The sequence below is a fragment of the Orcinus orca genome, chromosome 6 (genome assembly GCF_937001465.1).
Source record: "Orcinus orca chromosome 6, mOrcOrc1.1, whole genome shotgun sequence".
Classification (NCBI taxonomy): domain Eukaryota; kingdom Metazoa; phylum Chordata; class Mammalia; order Artiodactyla; family Delphinidae; genus Orcinus; species Orcinus orca.
The window spans coordinates 8,513,180-8,541,122 of NC_064564.1; the positions used below are offsets into that span (position 1 = coordinate 8,513,180).

Sequence of the window (27,943 nt, forward strand, 5' to 3'; positions counted from 1 at the left end):
AAGATAGTCTGTGTTCATTGATTGGAAATTAATACTGTTACAATGTCTGTGACCCAAAGCAATCTTCAGATTACATGCAATCCCTCTCAAAATTCAAACAGCATTTTTCACAGAAAATGGACAATCCTAAAATTTGCATAGAACTACAAAAGACTGTATAGCCAAAGCAATCATAAGAAAGAAAAAACAAAGGTGGAGTCATCATGCTTTCTGATTTCAAACTATATTACAATGCAGTCATAAAATAGCATGGTGTTGGCATAAAAACACACACCTTGAACAATCAGTCAAATAGAGAGCCTATTAAAAAAATCACACATATGTGGTCAGTTAATTTACAACAAAGTAGCCAAGAATACACAGTGGAGAAGGACAGTCTCTTCAATAAGTGGTGCTGGGGAAACTAGGCTGCCACATGCCGAAGAATGAAGCTGGATCCCTATCTTACACTGTACACAAAAATCAAGTCAAAATGGATTAAACTTGAATGTAATATCAGACACTGTAAACTCCTAGAAAAAAACCATGAGGAGTAAGGTCCTTGACGTCAGTCTTGGCAATGACTTTTATGTTTGACACCAAAAGCAAAGGCAATGAAAACAAAAAATAAGACAACCTCAAGCTAAAAAGCTTCTGCACAGCAAAGGCAACCATCAACAAAATGAAAAGGCAACTTATGGAATGGGAGAAATTATTTGAAAACCATGCATCTGATATGGGTTAATAGCCAAAATGTATAAAGAACTCATACAATTCAATAGCAAATAATAATAATAATCTGATTAAAAATGGGCAGAGGAACTGAATAGACATTTTTCAATGAAGTCAAGCGGCCAACCAGTACATGAAAAGATGCTCAACTTCACTAATCATCAGGGAAATGCAAATCAACACGACAACGAGACATCACCCCATACCGGCTAGAAAGACTATCATCAAAAACACAAGAGATAACAAGCGTTGGTGAGGATGTGGAAAAACGGGGACCCTTATTCACTGTTGATGGAAATGTAAATTGGTGTAGCCACTATGGAAAACAGTATACAGGGTCCTCAAAAAACTAACAATAGAACTGCCATATAATCCAGCAATCCCACTCCTGGGTTTACATTTGAAGGAAACAAAAACACTATTTTGAAGAGATATCTATACCCCCATATTCATTTCAACATTATTTAAAATAGCCAAGACATGAAAACAACCTAAGTGTCCATCTATGGATGAAGCAGATATATACACACACACACACACATATATATACACACACGTATGCAATGAAATATTATTCCACCATAAAGGAAATCCTGTCATTTTTGACAATAAGGATGGACCTTGAGGGCATTATGCTAAGTAAATAATTCAGGCACAGGAAGACATACAATGTATTATCTCACATGTGGAATCTACAATCACTGAGTTTATAGAAGCAGACAACAAATTGGTGGTTGTCAGACATGAGGGGTGGGGGAAATGGGTGAAGGGGCTCAAAAGGTACAAACTTCCAGTTATAAGATAAATAAGTTTTAGGCATGTGATAGTCTGATGACTTTAGTTAACAATATTGTTTTGTGTATTTGAAAATTACTGTAGATTAGGTCTTAAAAATTCTCGTCACACAAAAAATCTGTAATCATGTGAGGTGACAGATGTTAACTTATTGTAGTAATCATTTCAAATCATTATGTTGTATACCTGAAACGAATATACCATTATACAACAATTGTATCTCAATAAAACTGAGGGAAAAAAAGAAAAATCAACAAAACATAAAAATAAGCATTTTAAAGAAAAGGAAAATTGAAAGGCCAATCATCACTTGAATAGATCTTCATGATAGACATATTAAAACTACAACTTACATCATTTTATCGGTCGCATGGCAAGGAGCTGCCGGTGGCCTCAGGATCTGAGTATTGTCTCCATCAAGAAACTGAAACTTTCAACCTACAACCATAATGAAATGAATTCTCTAAGAACCTGGATGATCTTGGAAGCAGACCTATCCCCATTTGAGTCTCTAATGTGAGGGCATCCCTGACTGTACCTGCATTACATCCCAGTAAGCCCCTGACACAGAGGATTCAGGTAGATGGTATGCCAGGAACTCTACCTACAGAGACTGTGAGTTAATAAATGTGTGTTGGTTTAAGCCACTGAATGTGTGGTCATTTGTTATGCATAACTAGAAAACAAATATAATCTTTGATCTCCATTTCATCAAATGTAAAATGGAGGTAATACTCTCTAGTTCACAGTAGGATTTTGGAAATTAAATATACTGTTTATTTATATTATATTTTTAAATTGTTATACTTTTATTTTTCCATATCTGAATTTAATTTCTTTTACGAGTCCTCATTCCTTTGGGTGTTAGCAATGTAAATTCAGTTACTTCTGCATTTTTCTCTGGGATATTGGTTTTCGAACCTAATTACTAGGGTAGGTACAGACTTGCCAAGATCTTGGGCCCACAGGAGGTTATCTGGTTTATCATCAATGCATGAGATGTGCTCTCTCCCACTGAATTAAACTGGTGTTTTGCAAGAGTATCTTTTGAAAAATGGATTTGGAAATTAACTTTCTTTCTGAACAAATGTAACCTGGTGCTTTCCTTTGCAGTTCTCTCAGCAATAATGTTACTTTAGCTGTTTTTGCTGGATCAGTGCAATTCTATGTAGTTTTGGATTCTACTTTTATAGAGAGAAATTTAAAAACCGTTATCCCAGAAGGCACTGTTGTGCACTTTCTCAGGAAAAAAAAAAAATCAAATGGCTTACCAGAAAGTCCACTGTGTTTTGTTAGAAAATTGCACAAAGTGTTGATCCTTTGTTCCACTATTGGATAAAGCATCTTAATAGTCAATGCACTGGAGACTGCTGGCCCAGTAAAATCCATTTATCAAGTATACACCCTTCTTTCTTCCTCTGCTTCTTTAAAAAACATAACTCGAGTTCCTCCAGCACATACTGATTTGCAATGTACAATGTCATTGGTGTCTTGATTTTTTTTTTTAATTTAGAAAGTCATTCTTAACTATTATCATGGCATACACTCTAACAGTTATTATTGATTTATAAATCAGGCATGCGATGCAACAACTGTTAATAAGGAAAAATACACTTAATCTTACATTTAAAATGTGTGAAATATGTAAAAAAATTATATATTCTTTTCTTTTTCTCTGAAACTACTAGTTCATAGACTATACAAAACCACCTGTGTTCTTTGGACCAATCTTGCAGAAAGCTACTCATGGGGGAGAATAAGAAACAGTCATCTGTATCCTTGGTCCCTGAAACATGGTTTGTATATGTGGCACGGTAATTTACTGAGACACTCATTTCTGTCTCCTTATATGTGTGAAACAGAAAGGCTGAAAAGAATATTTTCTGTTATGCTTGTTCCTATCTCTCACCTATTAAAAACATTCTAATCACACCTAGGTTTTCTAGGGTCAAGACTTTTCTTATTGCCAAAGGAACTGTCTTTGAATTTCCAGGGCCTATTGAAAGAAAATCTTCAGGCAGCTGACAAGTAGCTCAGCATCATTAAAAGCAGCAAGAAGAGGTATGGTCTCCCTGTCATGAAGAAGCTGGTGTGAAGGGCAAATCTGTGCCTAAATGATGTCAAGGGCTGGCAGAGAACAGAGGACAGGCCAAAAGCTTCTTGTAGCAGAAGTGGCAAAGGCTTCTGTGCTGAGGCCTCTTCCCATTGACAACATAAACCCCCTGGCATCATTTCCTATCCAGTAGAAATGGGTAGGGGCCCTGAGATTGGCTCAATCCAGATGTCCCGATATCCACGCTAAGTATGTAAAGTGCTCACACTGGGTTTAACTTCCCTTAGAAATTTTAAAACGTGGTTATGTTTCTTGCCTATGAGTTCTAAAAAACAAATTCTTGTCTGCTCTTATGTCAGATACCTGAAAATAAAAGAAAAATATGAGTGGAGAAATAAGGGTTGAAAGAAGGAAGGTAGAACATTTAAATAAGAAAAAGGTCCCTTGGCTGGTAATATGGGAGTCATTAAGAATAAGACTGGAATACTCAGTTTTTCTTAGGAACAAATTATTCTTGATTCTCTGAAAGTTTTGAAATAATGTCATCTAGGGATAAGAGTGTGGTAAGAGGTTATAATAACTGAATTTTTATATGATTACACATTCTACAAAAAATTACCTTGGATGCTTTGCCAGATGTAATCCTAACAGGATTTTAGGATTACATAAAATATACAGATGATATAGATTAAAAAAATTTTTTTTATTCCTCACCAGGGCTAAATAGTACTTCTTTTAGGAAGCAAGTGAATAGTCTCTGGTGAAGCTCTTTTAAATTCCCTGTGTAGGTGCCTCAGTGGTTTTAGTGATGACTGGGGACATATTTAATTCAGGATATACTATGATTTTCATAGATAACCTACACTCTATATTCAACTAGGCAACAGGATAATTTTAAAAGTTGTTTGATTACTGTCTACCTAAAATGTACATTGCACTTTTGGCAAATGCAACTTAATTGTAATTTTGTTCACTCATAGTAAAATGCTAATTATATTCTGTTACTTATTTTATATTCATGACCTTAAGCAACGTAGATGAACTGAAAAATTAAAATGAAAGGTGAATTCTGAAACTGAAATACATGATTTTTATACTCTGGGCAGTTCTGCCCTTTTCCTCCTAAGAATGCTATCCCTCCAGATGTCTTTGATTCAGAAATTTATATAATGCTAATAATATTCCACATATTGGTGTCTAGAAAAACATACAGAAATGTTGAGTGTGGGAGAAGTAATTCAAACCATCATGAAAACTAATCAAATATGTTAACATTAAGTTTTTAAATACAAGAAACAAGTACAAAAATAAATCTGATAAAGTACAGTTAACTCATCACATTTCATGGAAATACTTCCCCATTTTGAATTGTAGGTAAGGTGTCTTCTTCCATATTTCAAGTTACAATTTGAGGATAACCAATTTTTCGGAAATCTTTGGAATCTTGATTCTTCTGGAAGCAAATAAACTAGCATAATTGTAATTTTTATGTTAAAAACAGAAAAATGAATTTAAACTTTTCTGAGAAACTAAATCAGGGCTTTAAAATCATGCAAAGCATTAACAGAAGATATATGGGGCTTCCTTTATCTGGTAGAGGCACCCTAGTTTAATGGAATCAATTAACCAACTGTAAACTCAAATATAAACATACCAACAAGAATGAATAAAACATAAGAGCAGTGTTTCAAAGAGACAACAGAAAATGAACACCAAGACACATTTGATTGAACTCACAGAAAATCAAAGAGAAAAATATAAAAACAAAAGAAAACAATTACCTTCAAATGACTGACATCTGACAGCCAGAGACAGTAAAATGTCTTCCATCTGCTGAAAAAAAATGGCCAAGTTAGAATTCTGTAACCAGTGACAATATCTGTCAAGTTCGGAGGAAAAATGGCATTGAGATAAATAAAAACTGGGAGATTTCACTGCAGGAGACCCACACTAAAGGAAATTGTCTAGGATGTATTTCAGGCAACAAGAAATGATTCCAGTGGCAAGTGTCTTTACGTGAAGTAATGAAGAGCAATAAACTTAAACAACAAATCCAAACTAAAAACGATAAATAAAAATCACTGTGTGTGTGTGTAAAACAATGATGGTGATTCTTGATAACTTATTCTTTCTCTCCCCAAAGAGATAAAATGAGAGTAGCAAGTTAATTCATGATTAAGGATTTAAAATTATGTGGTGGAAAAAATATTCCTCAGGAGCGGTTCTCTTTCTTTTAACTTCTTTCGATTTTTTCTTTGATGAACATGTCAAGTTATATAATAAAATAGTCAGGAATTATAAAACTAAATATAAAGATTATTATCACCATGAAGAAGATTTGTGTGTGGTCCTCGACATTCATGAGAGACTCTGCTAAAATGTTTACTGTCATTTTTTTTTTTTTGCAACTTGAGATAGTGGAGTCTTGATGTGCATCAAGGTAATGTTGTAAACGAACAAGGTAAGTGATCAGCATCATAACTTCCGATCCTTCACTGCAATCCTGGTAAACTGAAGTACTTGACATTCAACAAAGAGCTCAATCAGAGGGAACACATTCATTCATTCTAGTTGAAATATAGTTAATTTACCATGTTATGTTAGTTTCTGGTGTACAGCAAAGTGATTCAGTTATACATATATATAAAATATATATACCTTTTCCACATTCTCTTCCATTATAGGTTATTACAAGATACTGAGTATAGTTCCGTGTGCTATACAAGAGGACCTTGTCGTTTATCTATTTTATGTATAGTAGTTTGCATCAGTTAATCCCAAGCCTCTAATTTATCCCTGCCCCCCCTTGCCCTTTGGCAACCATAAATTACTTTTTCTGTGTCTATGGGTCTGTTTCTGTTTTGTAAATAAGTTCATTTGTATCATATTTTTAGATTCCACATATAAGCGATATCATATGGTATTTGTCTTTCTCTGACTTACTTCAGTTAGTATGACAATCTCGAGGTCCATCCATACTGCTGCAAATGACACTATTTCATTCCTTTTTATAACTGCGTAGAATTCCATTGTATTTATCCATTCATCTGTAGACGGACATTTAGGTTGCTTCCACGTCTTGGCTGTTGTAAATAGTGCTGCAATGAACACAGGGGCGCATGTGTCTTTTTGAATTAGAGTTTCAGAGAGAACACTTTTAATAGATGACAGATGTGATTCCCTTTAAGAAAATATGATAGCCAAGCATATAAATATAATTGGTTCATTTGCATTGTATAACATTTATTTTAGATTTAAGTATAATTACTCTTTTATAAAGCAGGCTTCTTATAGCAAGTTTAAGCATTTCTCACAAACCATTTATGTTTTAAAAGGGTGAGGGCCAGAGAAGCATGTGAGTTCCAAGAAGGGGATCTCTTTACTACTTCAGTAAAATGACTCATTTCTGAAAGAGTGAGCACTTTTTAAAATCTTCAAACACATTTATGTGATTAACAGACAACTCATGCTTGAATTAGAACTATTCACATCAGCAACATGTCCCAAATACCCATCACTGAATGAAATTTACTAATGTCACTTCTTTAGTATTTATAAACTATTAGATTGAAGAGTAATTGCTTGCTTATAAATATAATATCTCTTATGCTTTAGGATGTTTGATTAAAATATTGATTAAAATAGCATCTATATAATGCTTCTCCTTATTACATTTAACTTAAACTCTCAGACTTTTTTATTCCCTAGAATCTCATGAAAGGATTTTTACAATTTAGTTTTGGTTTTTAAACATATTTTAGTAACTCATAAGTGTCTTGGTTTGGTAACAAGATGTATGGCAGAGAGAACAAATCACTGAGCTGATAGGACACCATAAGTAAAGGCAGGAGGCAAGAAGAAATGGCATTAAGGAGAGGGCATACTCTACAGGGAAGAAGCGTGAGGGGTGAGTATATGGTCTTTAAGGTCGGTAACATACTGCAGACTCGATATCATGTAACTTTTAAAAGTCAGGTTATTTGTATGTGGTTTGATAAGTAACAGAGTTAACACTGAATGAACGGAAGGAGATATAAAATAAAATGAGTTTGGCAAATTTAAGCCAATGAAGTAAAGGAAGAGAGAGAAAGACTAATTTGGAGCCCTCTGCAACAACCCAAGATTGAGGGGTATTATAAGCTAAGGAAGTAAATGTGATATTTTGAGTTATAAAAATAGTAGTAGTAAGAATAATTTTCAATAATATCTGAGCACTAAAAGCTACTACATGATTAGTATATGCAGGCATTCTTGAAAAACAAAAATACTGAAAGGCAATTTCAAATGGGAAGTAAAACATAGAAACTGTAAATGTTCTCCAAAAAAGGAGAATGGGAAAATTGAGGCACCACTAATAGAAGTGAAGGACTTAAGAAAAAAGATTCATTCAACAGGTATTGATCTTCTAATATACACAAGGAATTATGGTAAATAATGGGGATGAAAAGGTAAAGAAGACTTGACATGTTATTGCTTCAGTGGATTTTAAATTTGGTGGGCAAAACAAGCATTAATTAAATAAACCACACAGAGAAGTGAAATTACAACCACGATCAAGTTTACAAAGGAGAGGCTCCTGGGAATTCACTTTTAGAGGGTTACAGTAGGGAAAAGCACTAGGCTATGATCAAATCCTGAGGAATGCCCACAGTTGGGCACAGCAGTGAAATGTTTCAGTGCCAAGGACCAGGTAGGTGTGTTTTGAGACTGAAGAAAGAACGAAGGAAGGTTGGTGTTAAATCACTCACTGGCCAAATAAAACTTATATGTAAATGAAAATCTGTTAAATTTTGACCTTCTTTAGTTTCATTAAATATGGCATCCCACTAAACACTGAGAACAGATGAATTATATATAATTCACGTGTATTATATATACTTTACCCTTGCTAGTCTTGTTTGATAATAACATTTTTCCAGATATCATTTTAACACTCTCCAAATATCGTATCTAGAATTTCAGGCTGAATGACACAAATAATATTATTTATTATTCCTGCTATAATTTCTGTTATAACACAATATACTCTTCACCTGCCAAGCATCTTATATAAATTACTGCAGTCTTAAATGTTATTTTAACACTGTGTTTGGACTCCAACAGAGAATTCTGCTAATTATTATGAGCCCCTTTCTATGTTATTAGATAATTCTTTGAACATGAGATAGTTGGGGTTACTTCTGGTCATAATGTAGCCACCCTTTGCCTTACCATTTACTGTCTATTTCCATAACTGTTAAATATCTGTCATCTTTATTAAAAATTAAGCTAATTTAATCAGCACTGATTAAGACAACTGTTAGATTCGGATGAGGAATTGATTAGTACTGAAGTCATATTACCATGCAATTTGCAAATTATCTTTTATCAAAAAGAATATATTCAACTCATCTTTCAGAGGGCTTATTTATGGTAATATAGATTTTAAATAATTTTTACAACTCCATTGAATAATTTATGGCCTTTTCCTTTTTTATGATATATTTACAACATACTGTGCAATCACTCTTCTACTCCCATTGTATGTTACGTTGGCTTTATAACTGTACATAGAAACAAATCAGTAGGCATACTACTACAAGCAGTGGTGAGTCACATCTTCACATTGACTAAATTTACATAGAATATATACACATAGGCATTCTTTATTATAAAGTTTAAATACATGTAATCATCTTATTAGTAAGTTAATTTTTAATGTTAGCTTCTTGAAGTCTATTGAAAGAAAACTCAAACTTTCTTCTTGAAATGTGTTTAATAATTTATCAGATGAATTTTAATAGCTGTATGGTTTTAAGCTCATGTTTCAGTGTGTGGGAAGAATCAAGATATTTATCACCTTGGCCAATTTGATATTTTAATTTTTCAAAAATATTCTTATTAAACACATGGGAATATGTGACTAGCATAAATTGTGTAAATATATCACCACCACGGTAATATTTCATACAGACCCTTTAAATTAGAGCTTTATATTTGACTTGACTAATATTTTGATGCCTATTTTTGTGATCATTAAATGATGCAAGCTCATTTAAAGGGAAGGTTGCCAAGTAATGAAAAATAAAAAGCTACCTGCATTTTGATTATTCAGGGAAGACTTAGAGGAAAACGCAGGCACAACACTCTTTGACATAAATCACAGCAACATCTTTTTTGATCCATCTCCTAGAGTAACGGAACTAAAACCAAAAATAAACAAAGGGGACCTAATTAAACTTAAAAGCTTTTGCACTGCAAAGGAAACCATAAACAAAATGAAAAGACAGCCTGCAGAATGGGAGAAAATATTTGCAAATGATGTGACTGACAAGGAATTCATCTCCAAAATTTACAAACAGCTCATGCAGCCCAATATCAAAAAAACAAACAACCCAATCAAAAAATGGGCAGAAGACCTAAACAGACATTTCTCCAAAGAAGACATACAGATGGCCAAGAGGCACATGAAAAGATGCTCAACATCGCTAATTATTAGAGAAATGCAAATTGAAACCACAATGGGGTATCACCTCACACCAGTCAGAATGACTATCATCAAAAAGTCTGCAAACAATAAATGCTGGAGAGGGTGTGGAGAAAAAGGAACCCTCTTGCACTGATGGTGGGAATGCAAATTGGTGCAGCCACTATGGAGAACAGTATGGAGGTTCCTTAAAAAACTAAAAGTAGAGCTACCATATGATCTAGCAATCCCACTCCTGGGCATATATCCAGAGAAAGACATGGTTGGAAAGGATACATGCACCACAATGTTCACTGCAGCACTGTTTTTACAATAGCCAAGACATGGAAGCAATCTAAGTGTCCATCGACAAATGAATGAATAAAGAAGATGTGGTACATACGTACACAATGAAATACCCCTCAGCCATTAAAAAGAAAAATGAAATAATGCCATTTGCAGCAACATGGATGGACCTGGAGATTATCATACTAAGTGAAGTAAGTCAGACAAATATCATATGATATGGCTTATTGCAGAGTCTAAATAAAAATGATACAAATGAACTTATCTACAAAGCAGAAAAGACTCACTGACTTAGAGAACAAACTTATGGCTACTGGGGGGGAGGGATAGTTAGGGAGTTTGGGATTGACATGTACACACTGCCATATTTAAAATAGATTGCCAACAAGGTCCTACTGTATAGCACAGGGAACTCTGCTCAATACTCTGTAATAACCTTAAATGGGAAAAGAATTTGAAAAAGAGAAGATACATGTATATGTACACCTGAAACTAATAACATTGTTAATCAACTATAATCCAATATAAAATAAAAAAAAATTTTAAAAGCTATCTGCATTTTGATTATTCAGGAACACTTACTAATTTTTTGTGTCATTTCATTAGACTTTTTCCTGTGTAGATGAATACATAATGTAGCTTACAGTCTGCAATTTGCAGGTTACAAAACTGAGTGTTCTTTTGTTGTTCAACATTTGTTTTCCCTGCTCCTATTCATGCCTTCAGACCTGCTCTGATATCTTCCTTCTCACTGGCTGAAACCACCTTAGGTTGAATCTATGACCTTTCGCAACTTTCAGGGAAAACCATCTTCTGTCCTCTTTTCCTTCATTTATAACTTCAATTCATATCAGCTTTTAAAGAATTTATTTCCCTCTCTCCCCTCCAGCACTGAACAGGATATGATGACTTATTAATTTCATTCATTTTCTTTTTCCTTTTCTGGATCCTTTTCTACTGGGGGAAACACGAATAAGGAAACAAAAGAAAGAGCCTTTTCCCTAATGTATCAAGAAAACAACATAATAGAAGTCCAAGTCAAAGTGAAAACTGAGAAAAAACACTAGGATTCACATATCACAGAAAAATATGTCTTAAAACTGAGGGAAGGGAACAAAGTTTATGTAACAAATGAGCAAAATATATTAGAACAATTCAAAGACAAAGACACACATATCCATTAACATATTAAAAGAAAAATTAAGAAGTAAAACTGTCATGATTTGCAGATAACATGACAGTATGTATAGAAAACCCTAAAGACACTACCCCAAAACTGTTAGAACTAATAAATGAATTCAGTAAAACTTCAGGATATAAAATCAATATAAAAATATCTGTTGCATTTTGATACACTAATAACTATCAGAAAGAATTTAAGAAAACAATCTCACAACTGCATCAAAAATAATAAAATACTTAGGAGGTGAAAGAGCTATGCACTGAAAACTATGAGACATTGATGAAACAAGTTGAAGAAGACACAAACTACTGGAAAATTTTCTTTGCTCATGGATTGGAAGAATACTGTTTAAATGTCCACACCACCCAAAGCCATCTACAGATTCAGTGCAATCCGTATCAAACATCCAATGGCATTCTTCACAGAAATAGAATAAACAAACTTAAAATGTGTATGGGATCAGAAAAAGACACTGACTAGCCAAAGCAATAATAAAGATGAACAAAGCTGGAGTCATCACACTTTCTGATTTCAAGTCCTATTACAACACAATGTTAATGAAAAGAGCATGTTATTGGCATAAAAACAGATACCTAGAATAATCAATCAAAATAGAGAACCCCATTAAAAAAATCACACGCATAAGATCAATTAATTTACAACAAAGTAGCCAAGAATACAAAATGGAGAAAGGACAGTCTCTTCAATAATTAAATGGGACAGCCATGTGCCAAAGAATGAAACTGGATCCCTGTCTTATACCATACACACAAATTAACTCAAAATGGATTAAAAACTTGAGTATAAGACCTGAAACCATAAAAGTCATAGAAGAAAACACAGGTGGTAAGCTCCTTGACATCAGTCTTGGCAATTATATTTTGGTTTGACACCACAAGCAAAGGCAACAAAAGTAAAAAGAAATAAGTAGTATTACCTCAAACTAAAAGGCTTCAGCACAGCAAAGGAAACCATGAACAAAATGAAAAGGCAACCTATTGAATGGGAGAAAATATTTGCAAATTATATATTTGATAAGGGGTTAGTATCCAAAATACATAAAGAACTCATACAATGATACCAAAAAAATCAATCCAATTAAAAAATAGGTAGAGGATCTCAATAGACATTTTTCCAAAGAAGACATACAGCTGGTCAACAGGTATATGGAAAGAGGCTCCATATCACTAATCATCAGGAAAATGCAAATCAAAACCACAGTGAGGGCTTCCCTGGTGGCGCAGTGCTTGAGAGTCTGCCTGACGATGCAGGGGACACGGGTTCGTGCCCCGGTCCGGGAAGATCCCACATGCCGTGGAGCGGCTGGGCCCGTGAGCCATGGCCACTGAGCCTGCACGTCCGGAGCCTGTGCTCTGCAACGGGAGAGGCCGCAACAGTGAGAGGCCAGCGTACCCCGCCCCCACCAAAAAAAAAACACAATGAGAAGTCACCTCACAATTGTTAGAATGGCTATTATCTAAAAGACAACAAATAACAAGTATTGGCGAGGATGTGGAGAAAAGGGAACCGTCCTCCACTGTCGGTGGGTAGGTACGTTGGTGCAGCCACTATGGAAGATAGTATGGAAGTTCCTCAAAGAATTAAAAATAGAACTCCCATATGATCCAGCAATTCCATGTTTTCTGAGTATTAATCCAAAGAAAGGAAAACACTAATTCTAAAAGATAGACTCACCCCCATGTTTACTGCAGCATTATTTACAATAGCCAAGACATGGAGCAACCTACGTGTCCACTGATGGAACAATGGAAAAGAAAAAGTGATATGTGTGTGTGTGTATATATATATATATATATATATATATATATATTTCCTTTTTTAAGGAAAAAAGAATTTTAAGGATCAGATTAAATTATACTGGATAATGATTGAGGAACAAAAAGATACCCAGGTATGAATTGTACCCAGGTATGCATATTTCTTTAAATCTTACTAGACTTGCTTGATATTTTCTATGAATAAACTATGAAGTGTTTGAACTGTCATCCTAAAGAGATACATATTGGTCAGAGAAAGTATCAAATGAATGGAAAAATGAGCTGAAACTCAAGTTATCCACCCCTCTGGGAAGCCAGGGTGTTTAATCAAGCAGACCAGTGTCTAGGCACCACCTAGTGGCACATTACTCACATTACAGCAACAGTACTTCAGAGTCATTAATATAGCATGTAGGAGTTCCTGCAAATGCCAATCTCTTTATGATGGGAAGGACTGCATTTTTTCTCTATCCAGCCATGTATCTGCATGATATGCACCTTAAGGCAATAGGAAGTTTTGAAGTCACCTAGTCCATCCATTCATAGCTATGCAGAAAGTATTCAGCATGTTTTTAAATTATGTCTATCTTATATTGCAACGTCTTCAGAATCTTGCTGGCCGAACTCACAGACAAGAGAACAGATATGGTTGCCAAGGGGGAGGGAGGGAGGGATGAATTGGGAGTTTGGGATTAGCAGATGCAAATTATTATATATAGAATGGATAAACAGCAAGGTCCTACTGTAGAGCACAGGGAACAATATTCATTATCCTGGGATAAACCGTAATGGAAAAGAATATGAAAAAGAATGTATATATGTATAACTGAATGACTTTGCTGTACAGCAGAAATAAAAACAACGCTGTAAATCAACTATACTTCAGTAAAATAAATTTTTTTAAAAAGTCTTGCTTGCCAAAAAGAGACTGACCCCTTCAGGGCTAACCAATTCTTGGAACAAAGGGCTCCCTGGGAGCGTCACTTTTATATGCAAACAAACCAATTCTGAATCTATATCCCAAACCACACCCTCTAGCTCTCACACATCAAACCGAGATCGCCCCTGCCCTAAATCATCCCAGCGGCCAGGTTCAAGGCAACTGGACACCACTCCTACAGGCCAACCCACCAGAGCTGTTAAAACCGGCCAGTCTTAAAGTGTTCGCTCTGCCCTGCCCGGCCCTTGCTTTGGAAACCCCAGTAAAGGCTCTGGTCCAGGCTCTCCCCTCGTTCCTGCTTTGCCTCCTGACCAAAACCTGCTGCTTTCCCTGAGGCATGGCAGGGCTTGGCGTGGCATGTTCCTTTCTCTTGGGAAAAGTAAGCAACAAGTTATTCTTTTAATGGCAAAAAGAAAAAGAAAAATTAAGATTTCCCTGAGATACTATTTCTCATGCATCACATAGGCAAACATTTCAAAAGTGTGGCAATACCTGAGAAATCTTCAGGAAAAGGCACTGTTATGAGCTGCTGAAGGGCGTGTAGCAATATCTAAAAAGGGTACATAATTGATTTACTCTTTGGCCCGACAATCTTGCTTTTAAGGATGCACCATAAACACAATTTTTATTTGTAGAGGTATATGGCTAAACAAACACAAACAAAGTGTGCACAGTTATTCACTGTATCCTTATGTGTAACTAGTAAAGGCTGGAAAGCATGCAAACTCCCAGTCACAGGAGCTTACAATAGAATCATATGCAGCTATAAAAAGGGATGAGAAAGATGACTAGGAACTAATATGGAATAATTCCAAGAATATAATCAGGGTTAGCAGCACACTGAGAAGAATGAGACTAAGACTTTACTAAGCATTTCTTATTATTCCTTTTGAGAGTGGAAGCAAGTTTTACATGTTCAAAAAAGAAACCTAAATTGTTAAAAACTCAGATTATAAAATCAAATACCAAGAGGACCCCTAATGGTTTATTAATTTGATACCATGAAGCTATATATTCTGTAGCTTTGAGCACAATTCTTTTCCTACATTATTATAGAGCTAGAGTCTAAACCAAAATCAACTCTAGAGGAGATTTACGTGTTACCTAGCAGGTTATTTGAATTCTAAATTGTAAAAAGCTTTATTTCTTTGATCATGAACATTAGGTGATATAACACGTTAATGCACACAAAATATAGTTAAATTTTTCCTCAAATATATTCAATTTCGGAATCAGTTCTTCTGAATACCTTTTTGACTATGAGATGTTGCTATCTTTGTTTTGCACATGATGTTGTTGTACTGGTGGTTGCCCACTTAAGGAACAATGAATGAAAACCAAGTCACTAGTTTTGGCAAGGTCATTCTTTTAATTGTTCAGATACATGTTCATGCAGCACGTCAAGAACTAAGACACTTGCTGGGTTAAATAGGTTTCTTAGACATCTAGTCAAAATGAATTTTAACCAGCCGCATTTCTTTTTCATATTCCCTGAGCTCTGAAAAAAAAACATTTTGCTCTCATATGAAGGAAATCTTTCCCCTTTCATGTTTCTTTGAAAAGTTCTGTTATGTTAGTGAAGTTGCTTCCCTTGAGAAATCAGTCTTTTTTATATACTGCGCACATAACTTAATTGAAGTTATAATAATATGAACAGCTATGGCCAAATTTGTATGTAATTAATAGCTATGTTATTATTATTGCCTGGCAAACAGGATTTATGAAAGCAAGCAAGCAAGCAAATATGGAATGGAGTAATTTTGCTTACTTCAGATATTAAAATGTGAAAAAAAATGACATTTTGAATTTATGAGTTAGGGTGATTCAGTTTCCAATTTTTGTTTTAATACTCTGGAACACATCACATGGTTGTAAAATATATAAATTATTTCTTCATTAAGTATTATTCATTCATTGAAGGTTTGAAGAATTGCTTAGTCAATAATAATTACTGTATATACTCTTAAAAATTTCAAGATCTTCCCATTCTATTAGACTTCCGGAGGAAGATTATTCTATGCTTAGGAAAAGCCAGTGTCAAAGCTGTGAGGCAGGAGGCCAGTAGCAAATCAGGCAGAGCTGACAATAGCAGAATTGTTCTGATAATTACACATTTTCAGACTGAACAAAAGGAAACTGATTTAAAACTCATGATTTTTGCCAGTGGTAAGGTTTTTCAATTATCTCTAGAGTCATGCTGACTCTAGGGTCTATGTTCTTGGTCACTACCCTCAGTTGTACAGGTGGGAGGTTGTTATCACAGCAGTGTGTTCTCCTCCTTCCCCTTAGATGTCTGACTTTTTCAAAGTTGTCTGGACTTTACTAGGCATATTCAAAATCCAAGTAACTGACATCTCTCCTGTCTACTCTGTGTTGAGAGAAAAATAGTACAACAGAGATTGCTGGTGTACACTGACTACATAACCCCTGGGACTGAAATATCATGGACTGTACTCCTGTAGTTTGTGGGTTTTGTTATATGACACAGCTGATTTTAAGAATGGGAGATTATCTTGGGTGAATCTGATGTAGTCAGGTTAGCCCTTTACTAGCAGAGAGTTTACTTGGGGGGCTTGCAGAGGAAAAAGAATGATGCTTCCAAAGTAGCCTAGAAGAAAGTAAACATGCATGTTGTGAGCTTCCTATGGGGCCCCCTGGAAAGGAATGTCTAGGAGTCGGGAGTGATCTCTTGGCTGACAACCAACAAGGAAATGGAGACCTCAGCCCTGTAGCCACAAAGAGCTGATTCTTGCAATAGCCATGTGAGCTTGGAAAAGAATCCTGGACTTCTGGAGAAAACTGCAAACCATGTGATACTTTGATTTTACCTTGTGAGGCCCTGAGCAGATTTATGCCCATACTTTTAACCTAAAGAACTGTGAAATAATAAATGGATTAAAAAATATTTTAATATAAAAAAGAGCCAGTTAGAACTGAAGTATAAAATAACTGAAATGAAAATCACACTAGAAAGAATTAACAGCAGACTAGGTAATACAAAGAACACATAAGTGATCTGGAAGATAGAACACTGGAAATCACCCAATCAGAACAACAAAAAGAAAAATAAAAGAAATGAGCAGTTTGTGGCCCTCTCAGACAACATCAACTGTTCCAACATTTGCATTATAGGGGTACTGGAAGGAGAAGAGAGAGAAAGAAATGGGTTGAAAATGTATTTGATGATATTATGGCTGAAAAGTTCCCAAAGCTGAAGAAGGAAACAGATTTCCAAGTACAGAAAGCACAGGGAGTCCCAAAACAGATGAACTCAAAGAGACTCACACAAAGATTTATAATTACAAAGGCAAAAGTTAGAGAATTTTAAAAGCAGCAAGAGAAAAACAAGGAGCCACATACAAGAGAACCCCCATAAGCCTATCAACTGATTTTCCTGCAGAAATTTTGTAAGCCAGAAGGGAGTGGCACGATATATTTAAAGTACTGAAAGGGGAAAACCTACAACCTAGGATTCTCTACCCAGCAAGATTATCATTCAGAAGTGAAGGAGAAAGAATTTCTCAGGCAAGCAAAAACTAAGAGTTCATCAATACTAAACCTGCTATGAAAGAAATGTTAAAGGGTCTTCTCTAAGTGGGAAAAAAAAAAATGCTACAACAAGAAGTAAGAATCTATAGGAAAGGAAAAAACCCACAAGGAAAGTATATAGTAAAGCCTGTGGATCAACCAGTAAAATAAGCTAGTACAAAATTAAAAGAATATTATAAAATCAACTATAATAAACACACAAGGAATAGGTATGAAGATGTAAAATATGACATTAAAAACACAAAACGTGGGGAATGGGAATAAAATATGTAGGTGTTTGTAGAGTGTGTTTGAAATTAAATGACTATCAGTGTAAAACAAGTAGATATAGTTATAATTCAACATATATGAACCCCATGGTAACCACAAATCAGAAACCTACAAGAGATACACAAAAACTACAGCAGAATGAAAATAAGCATACCACTAAAGAACATCATCAAACCACAAGGGAAAAAGCTAAAAGAAGAAGAAAAAAACAGAGAAGCACTATACAAACAACCAGAAAACAAGTAAAAAGATAGCAATAAGTATATACCTATCAATAATCACTTTAACTGTCAATGGGCTAAAAAATACCCCAATCAAAATACATAGAGTGGCTGATTGGATTAAAAAGACTTTGTTGCTACAAGAGACTCACTTCAAAGCTAAAGACACAGACTGAAACCAAGAGGATGGAAAAAAGATATTTCATTCAAAAGGAAACCACAGAAAAGCTGGGGTAGCAATACTTATATCAGACAAAGTAGAATTTAAAACAGAGTAGAATTTAAAACAAAATTGAATTTAAAACAAAGTCTATAACAAAAGACAAAAGATCATTTATATAATTATAAAACAGTCAATATAAGAAGAAGATGTAAGATTTCTTAACATATATGCACCTAATATAGGAGGACCTAAATATATAGAGCAAATATTAACAGACATAGTGGGAGAAATTGACGATAAAATAATAGTAGGAGACTTTAACACCCTACTGACACCAATGGACAGATTATCCAGACAGAAAATTTGTAAAGCAACAGTGGCCTTAATGACAAATTAGATGAGTTGTACTTAAACAGATTATCTACAAGACATTCCATTGAAAACAGCAGAATACATGTTCTTTTCAAGTGCACATGGAGCTTTCTCCATGATTGATAGCATGTTTGGCCACAAAACAAGTCAACAAATTTAAGAGGATAGAAATTATACTATTTTTCCAACAACATGGTAAAAAACTAGAAATCATTAACAGGAAGATAAATGGGAAAGGCACAAACATGTGGAGACAAAAAACATACTACTAAAAAAAAGAGTCAATGAAGAAATCAAAGAGTAAATCAGAAAATACCTTGAGACAAGTGAAAATAAAAACACAAGACTCCAAAATCTATGAAATGCAGCAAAAGCAGTTCTAAAAGGGAAGTTCATGACAATACACGCCTACCTCAAGAAACAAGAAAAATCTCAAATAAGCAACCTTACTTACCATCTATTAGTAAAGAACAAACAAACCCGAAGTCAGCATAAGGAAGGAAATAATAAAATCAGAGAGGAAATAAATAGACAAAGAAATAGAAAAGATCAATGAAATCAAGAGTTGGGTTTTTGAAATGATAAAAAAAAGTTATGTGTTTAGCCAGGCCCACCAAGAAAAAAAGAGAGGACCCAAATAAATAAGAAATGAAAGAGGAGAAATAACAACCCATACCACAGAGATACAAAAAAATCATAAGAGAATATTATGAAGTTATATGGCAAGAAATTGGACAACCTAGAAAAAAAGGATAAATTTCTGGAAACATACAGTCTCCCAATACTGAGGAAGAAATAGATCATATGAACAGACTGATCAATAGTAATGAAACTGAATTTGTAATCAAAATACTCCCAGCAAACAAAAGTCCAGGACCAGATGGCTTCACAGGAGAATTCTACCAAACATATAAAGAAGACCTAATGCCTATCCTTTTGAATTATTCCAAAAAATTGAAGAGGAGGGAACATTCCCAAATTTATTCTGTGTGGCCACACCACTACCCCGAGACCAAAACCAAAGACACTGAAAAAAGAAAATTATAGGCCAATATCTCTGACGAATATAGATGTAAAAATCCTCAACAAAATATTAGTAAACTGAATTTGACAACATACAAAAATTATTGTATACTATGATCAGGTGGGTTTTATTCCAGGGAAGCAAGGATGGTTCAACATCCACAAACCAATCAACATGAATTGCCACATTAAAAACAAATGAAGGATAAAAACCATAGGATCATAGCAACAGATGCAGAGAAAGCAACTGACAAGATTCAGCATCCATTTATGACAAAAATTCTCAGTAAAGCGGGAATGAAAGGAAATATCCAACTTAATAAAGGTCATTTATGACAAACCAATAGCTACCATCATACTCAATGGGGGAAAGCTGAAATCTTTAATTTTTATTTTTAATAAAAATAATTTTAATTTATAATTTTATTTTATATATTTTATTTATTTTTTATATTTTATTTTAAATTTAAAATTAATAATTTTAATTTTATTAAAAATTTTAAATTATGGTTAAAACTATAATATTATGGTTCATATTATTAAACTGTACACTTTAAAATGGTTCAAGGCTTCCCTGGTGGCGCAGTGGTTGACAGTCCGCCTGCCGATTCAGGAGACACAAGTTCGTGCCCCGGTCCGGGAAGATCCCACATGCCGTGGAGCGGTTGGGCCCGTGAGCCATGGCCGCTGGGCCTGTGCGTCCGGAGCCTGTGCTCCACAACGGGAGAGGCCACAACGGTGAGAGGCCCGCACACCGCAAAAAACAAAACAGAACAAAAAATGGTTCAGAAGACAAATTTTATTTTCTGTTTTCAACCATAACTAATCTCCAGAACATGTTAATCTTACAAAACTGGAACTCTATACCCATTAAATAATTGACTCTTCATTTCCACCTCCCTGCAGCCCCTGGCATCCACCATTCTACTTTTTATGTCTATGAATTTGACTACTCCAGATGCCTCATATAATTCCAATCATACAACATTTTTCTGTGACTGACTTATTTCACTCAGCATAATGTTTTCAAGGCTCATCCACGCTGTAGCATGTACCAGATAAGTAATATTTCATTGTGTGCACATACCACATTTTGTTTATCCATTCATCCTTTGATGGGTATTTCTCTTGCTTCAACCTTTTGGCTCTTTTGAGTAGTGCTGCTACGAATATGGGCATTTAGATGATGTTTTAAACTGCTGAACTTGTGGCATTTTGTGACACAGCATGAGAATACTAATAAACCTGGTTTTACTTTATTTAATGGTGTCAGCATTAATATAACTACATTTATTAATCAAGATACAAAACAGAGTGTGGGAAGTAACCAATGCATATGGTAAAATACGACTTGATATGTCATCTAAAGATTGGAGTTACACACTAGTCAAAATAATACATAAGATACTTTTTAAGAGTACTTGCAAATATAGTCCACAAACCAATTTTACTATCAAAAAAGAAACATACATGCTCTAAAACAACTTAAGTGCCTAAAGACACACAATTATATTTTGAATGGTACTGAGATGAAAACAAAACGAAACTCTGTATCTATACAGCTACTCACTACTCATCAGAGTAAGAGAAAGGTATATGAAATTAACTGACCCAAATGGTTCACAGAGTCTACATCATTATGCTTGTATTGCTTTAAACAACAGTGTTCTAATTTTCACTTGAATGACAGTTCTTATATTTTTGTTTTAAGTATTAAGCTAAAGAACATAATTAAAATTTTAGTGTGATACATGGATGCTTCAGTCAGCCTTCTACCTGGAGAGTTTTGAAACAGTTGTGACACATACAGCCCAATGTTTTGGTATTTTAACTTGAAATAGAATGTTAAAATATTTCTAACTCAATGAACATTGGAATTATAATTTTATCAGAGGATAACAAATAGGCATTTTTAGTTTTTGATCATTTTAAACAATTCCAAAGTAGTCCTTAAAATTTAGGATATGTAAGCATCCCTTCTTGAATTCATACACATTTGCCTTAACTTATCCCTCGCTTCAGGGATAAGGCTCTAAGGAAAAAACTTCATCTCATTGGCTCTAAGGAAAAAACACTGAAGTAGAAGCAAGGCACAGTAAACAATCTAAAACTGGCGAGCCTTTCTCTCCATTTTAAGTTTCCATACCTGCCCCATGATACTGTCCACCATGTTATGAACTACTCAATGCTAATATTTAATTGCTTGTCTTATCATATCCTCAAGGCTTTGTTTATATCTTTGCTTTCATGTAGCACATTAATTGCTTTATAGCCTCTACTAGTTATTCCAGGAGAAACTTTGTCCATTTATCAAAGACTAGAAGACAAAGCATTATTTCTGTTTCTGAACTGACAGTCATAGCTTCCCCTCCTCTGAGATGCACTAGCTATCCACACTCTAAAAAAGTTCAATCCTTCCTTCTACAGACATGGCAAGGATCTTGAGTAAATATAGATCCCAAGGAAATTAACCTAAAGATAGAAAAAAATGGGCTAATGTAACAAAGAGTTAGGAGAAAGAGTATATTTCACACAGACTTCCTTTTGTGGCTTTCATCTTTTCATGAACTGGCAAGGAGTATAAGGGTATGTTATGAAATAAACAACATACGTAGCAAACATAAATATACAAGCTACATACACATTTATCTCAAAAGTGGATTAAAACTGGTTAATGCCGTATGCAAAATACTTGTGGATATGTTTAAGAAAATAAAATATATATGATATTAGCTGCTGAGATGAATCAGCAGGTGTTAGCTCCAAGCAGTCAAGCTGTTTCTGAAATGTCTTTTAGGCATCAACAACAGTTAAACAGACTTCGTAGGAATCTGGTTCCTGGGGAGAGTTTATGGAAATTTTTGCTATCCTGTTGTTTCTGTAAGAATTACACTATGTTTCTTCTCTCTGATGAAAATAAACTGGGAATATTCCGCTGAATGTGGTGCATTTTCAGAGGTTCAAAAGCCGAAGTGCAATAATGCTTATTCTGTCACACTGAAATCACAGATGCCACTAAATGATTCTAATTTTCATGTGTAACTTTTGCCTGAAAAAGTTTCTGTGTTAGAGAGACTCTCCGAAGCCTGGGGGTATCGAGGAGAAGAGGGTGGAAAAGTCCCTGCCTTCAAGATGCATGCACACTGGGCAAAAGTCAGCCAACCAGCAAACAAATAGCTAATATAATGCGAGGTGGTGCTGCATGTACGAAAATGAAACACAGAAAGGCAGCGGAGTATGGAATCATGACGAGAGTGCAAGGGGTAGGAGCTTTCAGACAAGGGGTGGATTTAAGCCTCCATGAATCAAGAGGTGTGGTCCCTGGGAGAATGTTCTGAAGAGATGAAACTGTAAGGTGCCTCCTCAGTGGCCAGGGTGCTCGCCTGAGTGACCAAAGCAGAGTACAGTAGACAAGGGGAGAGACGCAGGTAAGGGTATCGAGTGATGTCTGGACACACAGATCATGGGAAGGTATTTGATTTCTTTTCTGGGAATATTTTGGATGGTTTTGCACAGGGAAGATGATAATCTCATTAGCATTTTAAAAGATCCATCTGCCCACCACCTGGAGTACTAACTGTTGGAGGAGAGTAGACTGAAAGCAGGGAACTCTCCTAGGAGGCTTGGCAGTATTTTGGCTAAAATGCTGGGGGCTTCAGCAGCAGGCGCAGCCGTGCAGATTATCTCATACAATCCGGAAGAGCCAGCAGCCTGGCTGATGTATTGATATGGGTTGCAAGAAATAGTGAATTTATCGTTGATAAATAGATTTTCCCCCAAGAACTGGTTGACTTTTAAATTTAAACGTGGGAGTTTGGGAAGAGCAGGATCAAGGTTAGGGTGAGAACAAGAGGTTTGTGTCAGACAAGTTCCGTTTGAGATGCTTATCAGGTACCAGTGAGGATGTCAGACAGGTGTTTGGATATAAGAGTGTAGGGTCGGGCTTCCCTGACGATGCAGGGGACACGGGTTCGTGCCCCGGTCCGGGAAGATCCCACATGCTGCGGAGCGGCTGGGCCTGTGAGCCATGGCCGCTGAGCCTGCACGTCCCGAGCCTGTGCTCCACAATGAGAGAGGTGAGAGGCCCGCATACCGCAAAAAAAAAAAAAAAAAAAAAAAAGAGTGTAGGGTCACGGGAGAAACACTGCAGTTGATATGATGTTTAATGTAGATGTTTGATGACACGGGCTAGGTGAGATTATTTTGAGAGTGAGGATAGGACAGTAAATGATTATTTTCAAAATTCTGTGTACACATCAAAGTTAAAAACACAAGATACATAGAGATCACTATTATAATTTTGTAAAATGTGTATGAAAAAAGGAAGAAGAAAACAGAAAAATATTGACTTCACACATTTGGACTGTGCAGAGGTCTGGAATTAGTATTATTTTTTTGCCACGCCTCCTGGCTTGCGGGATCTTAGTTCCTCAACCAGGGATTGAATCTGGGGTCCCTGGCAGTGACAGTACCGAGTCATGACGACTGGACCACCAGGGAATTCCTGGATTATTTTCCAAAGTTCAAATAATGTGGTCATGCTTAATACCACAGTAAATTGATGAGAGTTTAGTCAAACTACTTATGATATTGCTGCCTCTGTGTCTATTCTGTGTGTCCAAGCAGCCTGCAGGGCCCTTGACCTGGATTTAGCCCCTCCGCCTAGAGAACAGCCCACAGAGTCATACGTAAATGTACGTTCCTGAGATGACTCCCCAATGGCCTTTGGGATAAAGTCTTCCACCCACTCCCAGGGCCTTCTGTGTGTGTGTCCCTTAGATAAGACCCCACGGAGCTCACCAAAACCCTGCTCTTCTTGGTCTGAACTGACCAATCCGATCTTAGCCTGGGAACCCCAAAGCACTCCGCCCAGGGACCCCAATAAAGGGCCCCAGGTCTGGCCTCTCTCTCTGTCGGCACCTGCCTTAACCTCCCCCGAGGGCCCTGAGTCCTGCTGTGCACCTCGTCCTCCAGGACCCGTGAGCAATAAACTTCTCTATTTCAGTTTCCTTGTGCTCACCTCGGACACCCCGGAACTCGACTTACTACATGTTCATTGAACACAGTCCCAACAACTGGTGTCAAATCAGGAGGGATTGAGTCGTCCTTGCAGTTGAGCGCAGAGAACGCCTCTGGGCTGCACGTGGCTACTGACCAGCCCTCCCAGGACTGATGGTGACTCTCTCCGGAGGGTCCTCCCCCGATGGCCCTGGCTGCACTGCGTCACCCCACTGGGTGCCACTTGTGCATCCCATCTCAAAGTGCTAGCTCCACAAAAAGCACCCACAGTCCTCGGAACCTTGGGGCATTGCTCATCAGAGCTGATTCAGGTGCCAAGGACGTGTTTTCCAGCTGTTACTACCACTCGCGGGTAAATTCCCCCAGCAGGTCATAGACTTGGGGTGTGTTTCCCCAAAGACTCTGTGGCTGCTGACTCTTTTAGTTGCGGCATGCGAACTCTTAGTCGGAAGTTCCTGCCAACTCTGAGGAGAATTAGCTCGGCTTTTCATAACGTCGGGACACAGAAATGGCAACCCTCCCTCATGTGAAATACCGGATACAGGTGCCAGCACTGCCCTTGAAGGAGGAGAGAGAGAGAGACCCCTCCCCTGACCACTGTGCTTGAGGCTGGCCCTGGGACTCTGGGACTCTGAGTCCTAACCAGTACAATCCAGTATCCTCCCTGGAGAAATCAGGCCCCTCCCAAAGTCAAGTGCGGCTGGCTCTGTCTCTGCATACCCCGTTGCCTTCACTCCTCACCCCCGTGCCAACGGAGAGCTTGGCAGAGGCGTAGCATCTGATGGCACAGTATCCAACGGCCCAACACAAATGGCTGTGCCACACAACGTGCCCAAGGAAGTTAGCAGGCTCCTGGCTAAACGTAAACCACCCCCAGTGTAACAACCTCTAAGTCCAGACATTAGAGAACAGACTTACGGTTGTCAAGAGAGAGGGGGTCGGGGGAGGGAAGGATTGGGAGTTTGCATTTAGCAGATGCAAAGTAGTAATATACAGGATGGATGAACAACAAGGTCCTACTGTAGAGCATGGGGAACTATATTCAGTACCCTGTGATAAACCATTAATGGAGAGGAATATGAAAAAGAATTAATCAAAAAAACCCCGAAGGGCACTGCTCAACACCAGCACCACTGTTGCCAAGATGCCGTCTCTGTTTCCAGGATCTAGGGGACCAGCCCCAGTGATCCTGCTGCTACCGTAGCTCCAGTGGAAGCTGAGCCCACCCCACGAGGCCAATGGGATACCCTGCAGGGGGAAGTGGCTGCCTCCCAGTTCAGCCACTGGGGACGTCTCCTTTGGTTCTTGCCAGTGACAGTTGGTAAGGTCAAACCAGGGAGAAAACAGAGTAGAAACTGAAACTTGAAACTTTATGCATCTCAAGATTCAAAATATTTTATAAGAAAAGTGAACATATCTACAAAACAGACTCACAGACATAGAGAACAGACTTGTGGTTGCCAAGGCAGAAGTGGGGTAGGGGAGGGAAGGACTGAGAGTATGGGACTAGCAGATGCACACTAGTATATACAACAAGGTCCTACTGTAGAGCACAGGGAACTATATTCAATATCCTGTAAAAAACCATAATGGAAAAGAATATGAAAAAGAATATACATAAACTGTTACTTTGCTGTACAGCAGATAACACATTTTGAATGAACTCTACTTCAATGAAATTTTTTAAAAAAGAATTGATGGTGTGAGATTTGAAGGGCAGGAGTGAAGCCACAGACATAATTCCTGAAGGTCTCCATGAGCAGACACAGTGAGGGGAAGCTGGTGAATTGCTTAGTGTGTTTCCCTTTGTCCCTGCTCTTCCCTCTGCATCCAGCTTTCTTCCTAATTGCGGGCCCTGCCCACCAAAGGCAGCCCTACTGTGAGATGCTTGGACAGACACCCATAATGCTCACGGCTCCACTGACCTCTCCCTGACCTTCCATTTTCCTTCCCCATCTCTGCTACTTGACATGCATGGCTCTGAGTTGTTCACCTGCCTCTGAGGACTGGTTTAGTGTCTCCTTTTCCAACTCTCCACCCCTCCCTACCAAACTTTCACTCCTCTATCTCATCCCACAATTACTCATTAGAGTAAATCCCTTGGTCCATAACGCTCAGACTGGCTCTGCTTCCCTGACTCATCCCTGATTTCATCATTCAGTCTGCTGCTTAGGCTTTTACTATTTACTACTCAGTTTTCTTCTTTGGTTCATATTATGTAGCTTTAAGCAATGACATCCATTTTCATACTGTGATAAAAAAGAAAATCTACTAGCATATAATTTGGTAGTATTTTGATTAATATTTTTCATGATAACTTTCATGGTAAATAAATAAGTTGAAAAATGAATAGTTGAATGATAAATCAGAAATGATTGATATTAAAGTTCATTTAGAAAAGAGTGAAATTCTTTTAAGAATATAGTAGAGGTAAATAAAATATATGATATGACATTAAGTTTTGTTCAACATACCATATAAATCATTACTTGTGTTGTTGGGTGTGCATGTCATTGTGAACTCATACATATGTTTGAAAGTTTAATAAGTTGCAAATTTGGTCAGATCAAGATCTTCCGTAGCTACATTTTAGAATCTAATATAGTTAAGACAAGTTTTACGGAAACATGATAATGCAAGCTTGTAATTTAAAATTATTTAGTCATTTCTTAATGACAACTGCTTTCTCAAAACCATAAATATTTCATAATATACAAAGCACTAAACACTTTCTGAAATCATTAAAATTACCATTCACTATAAATTACTTCTAATTAAGATTGAACTAACATTGTCACTAAAAATAACCCCCCCCCCAAAAAAAAAAAAGATTTGGTTTGGCTATACTGTGAAAAGAATTGTCAGTGATAACTTCTTTTCTTTTTCTTTTTTTTTAATTGGAGTATAGTTGCTTTACAATGTTGTGTTATTTTCTGCTGTACAACAAAGTGAATCAGCCATACGTATACATATATCCCCTCCCTCTTGGGCCTCCCCCACCATCCCACCCACCTAGGTCATCACAGAGCACCAAGCTGTGCTCCCTGTGCTATACAGCAGGTTACCACTAGCTATCTATTTTACACATGGTGTAAAATATGTCAATCCTAATCTC

General features: G+C 36.6%; 1 long non-coding RNA gene across 1 annotated transcript; it reads right to left on the minus strand.

The window, feature by feature from the left end:
* Nucleotides 1-1,893: 1,893 nt before the first annotated feature.
* On the minus strand, nucleotides 1,894-5,872 carry LOC125964789 (uncharacterized). Its single transcript, XR_007478066.1, has 3 exons — nucleotides 5,341-5,872; nucleotides 2,045-2,119; nucleotides 1,894-1,944 (listed from the first exon to the last, which is right to left on the minus strand). It is a non-coding gene; the product is annotated as an uncharacterized LOC125964789 (long non-coding RNA).
* Between the last annotated feature and the right edge of the window lie 22,071 nt (nucleotides 5,873-27,943).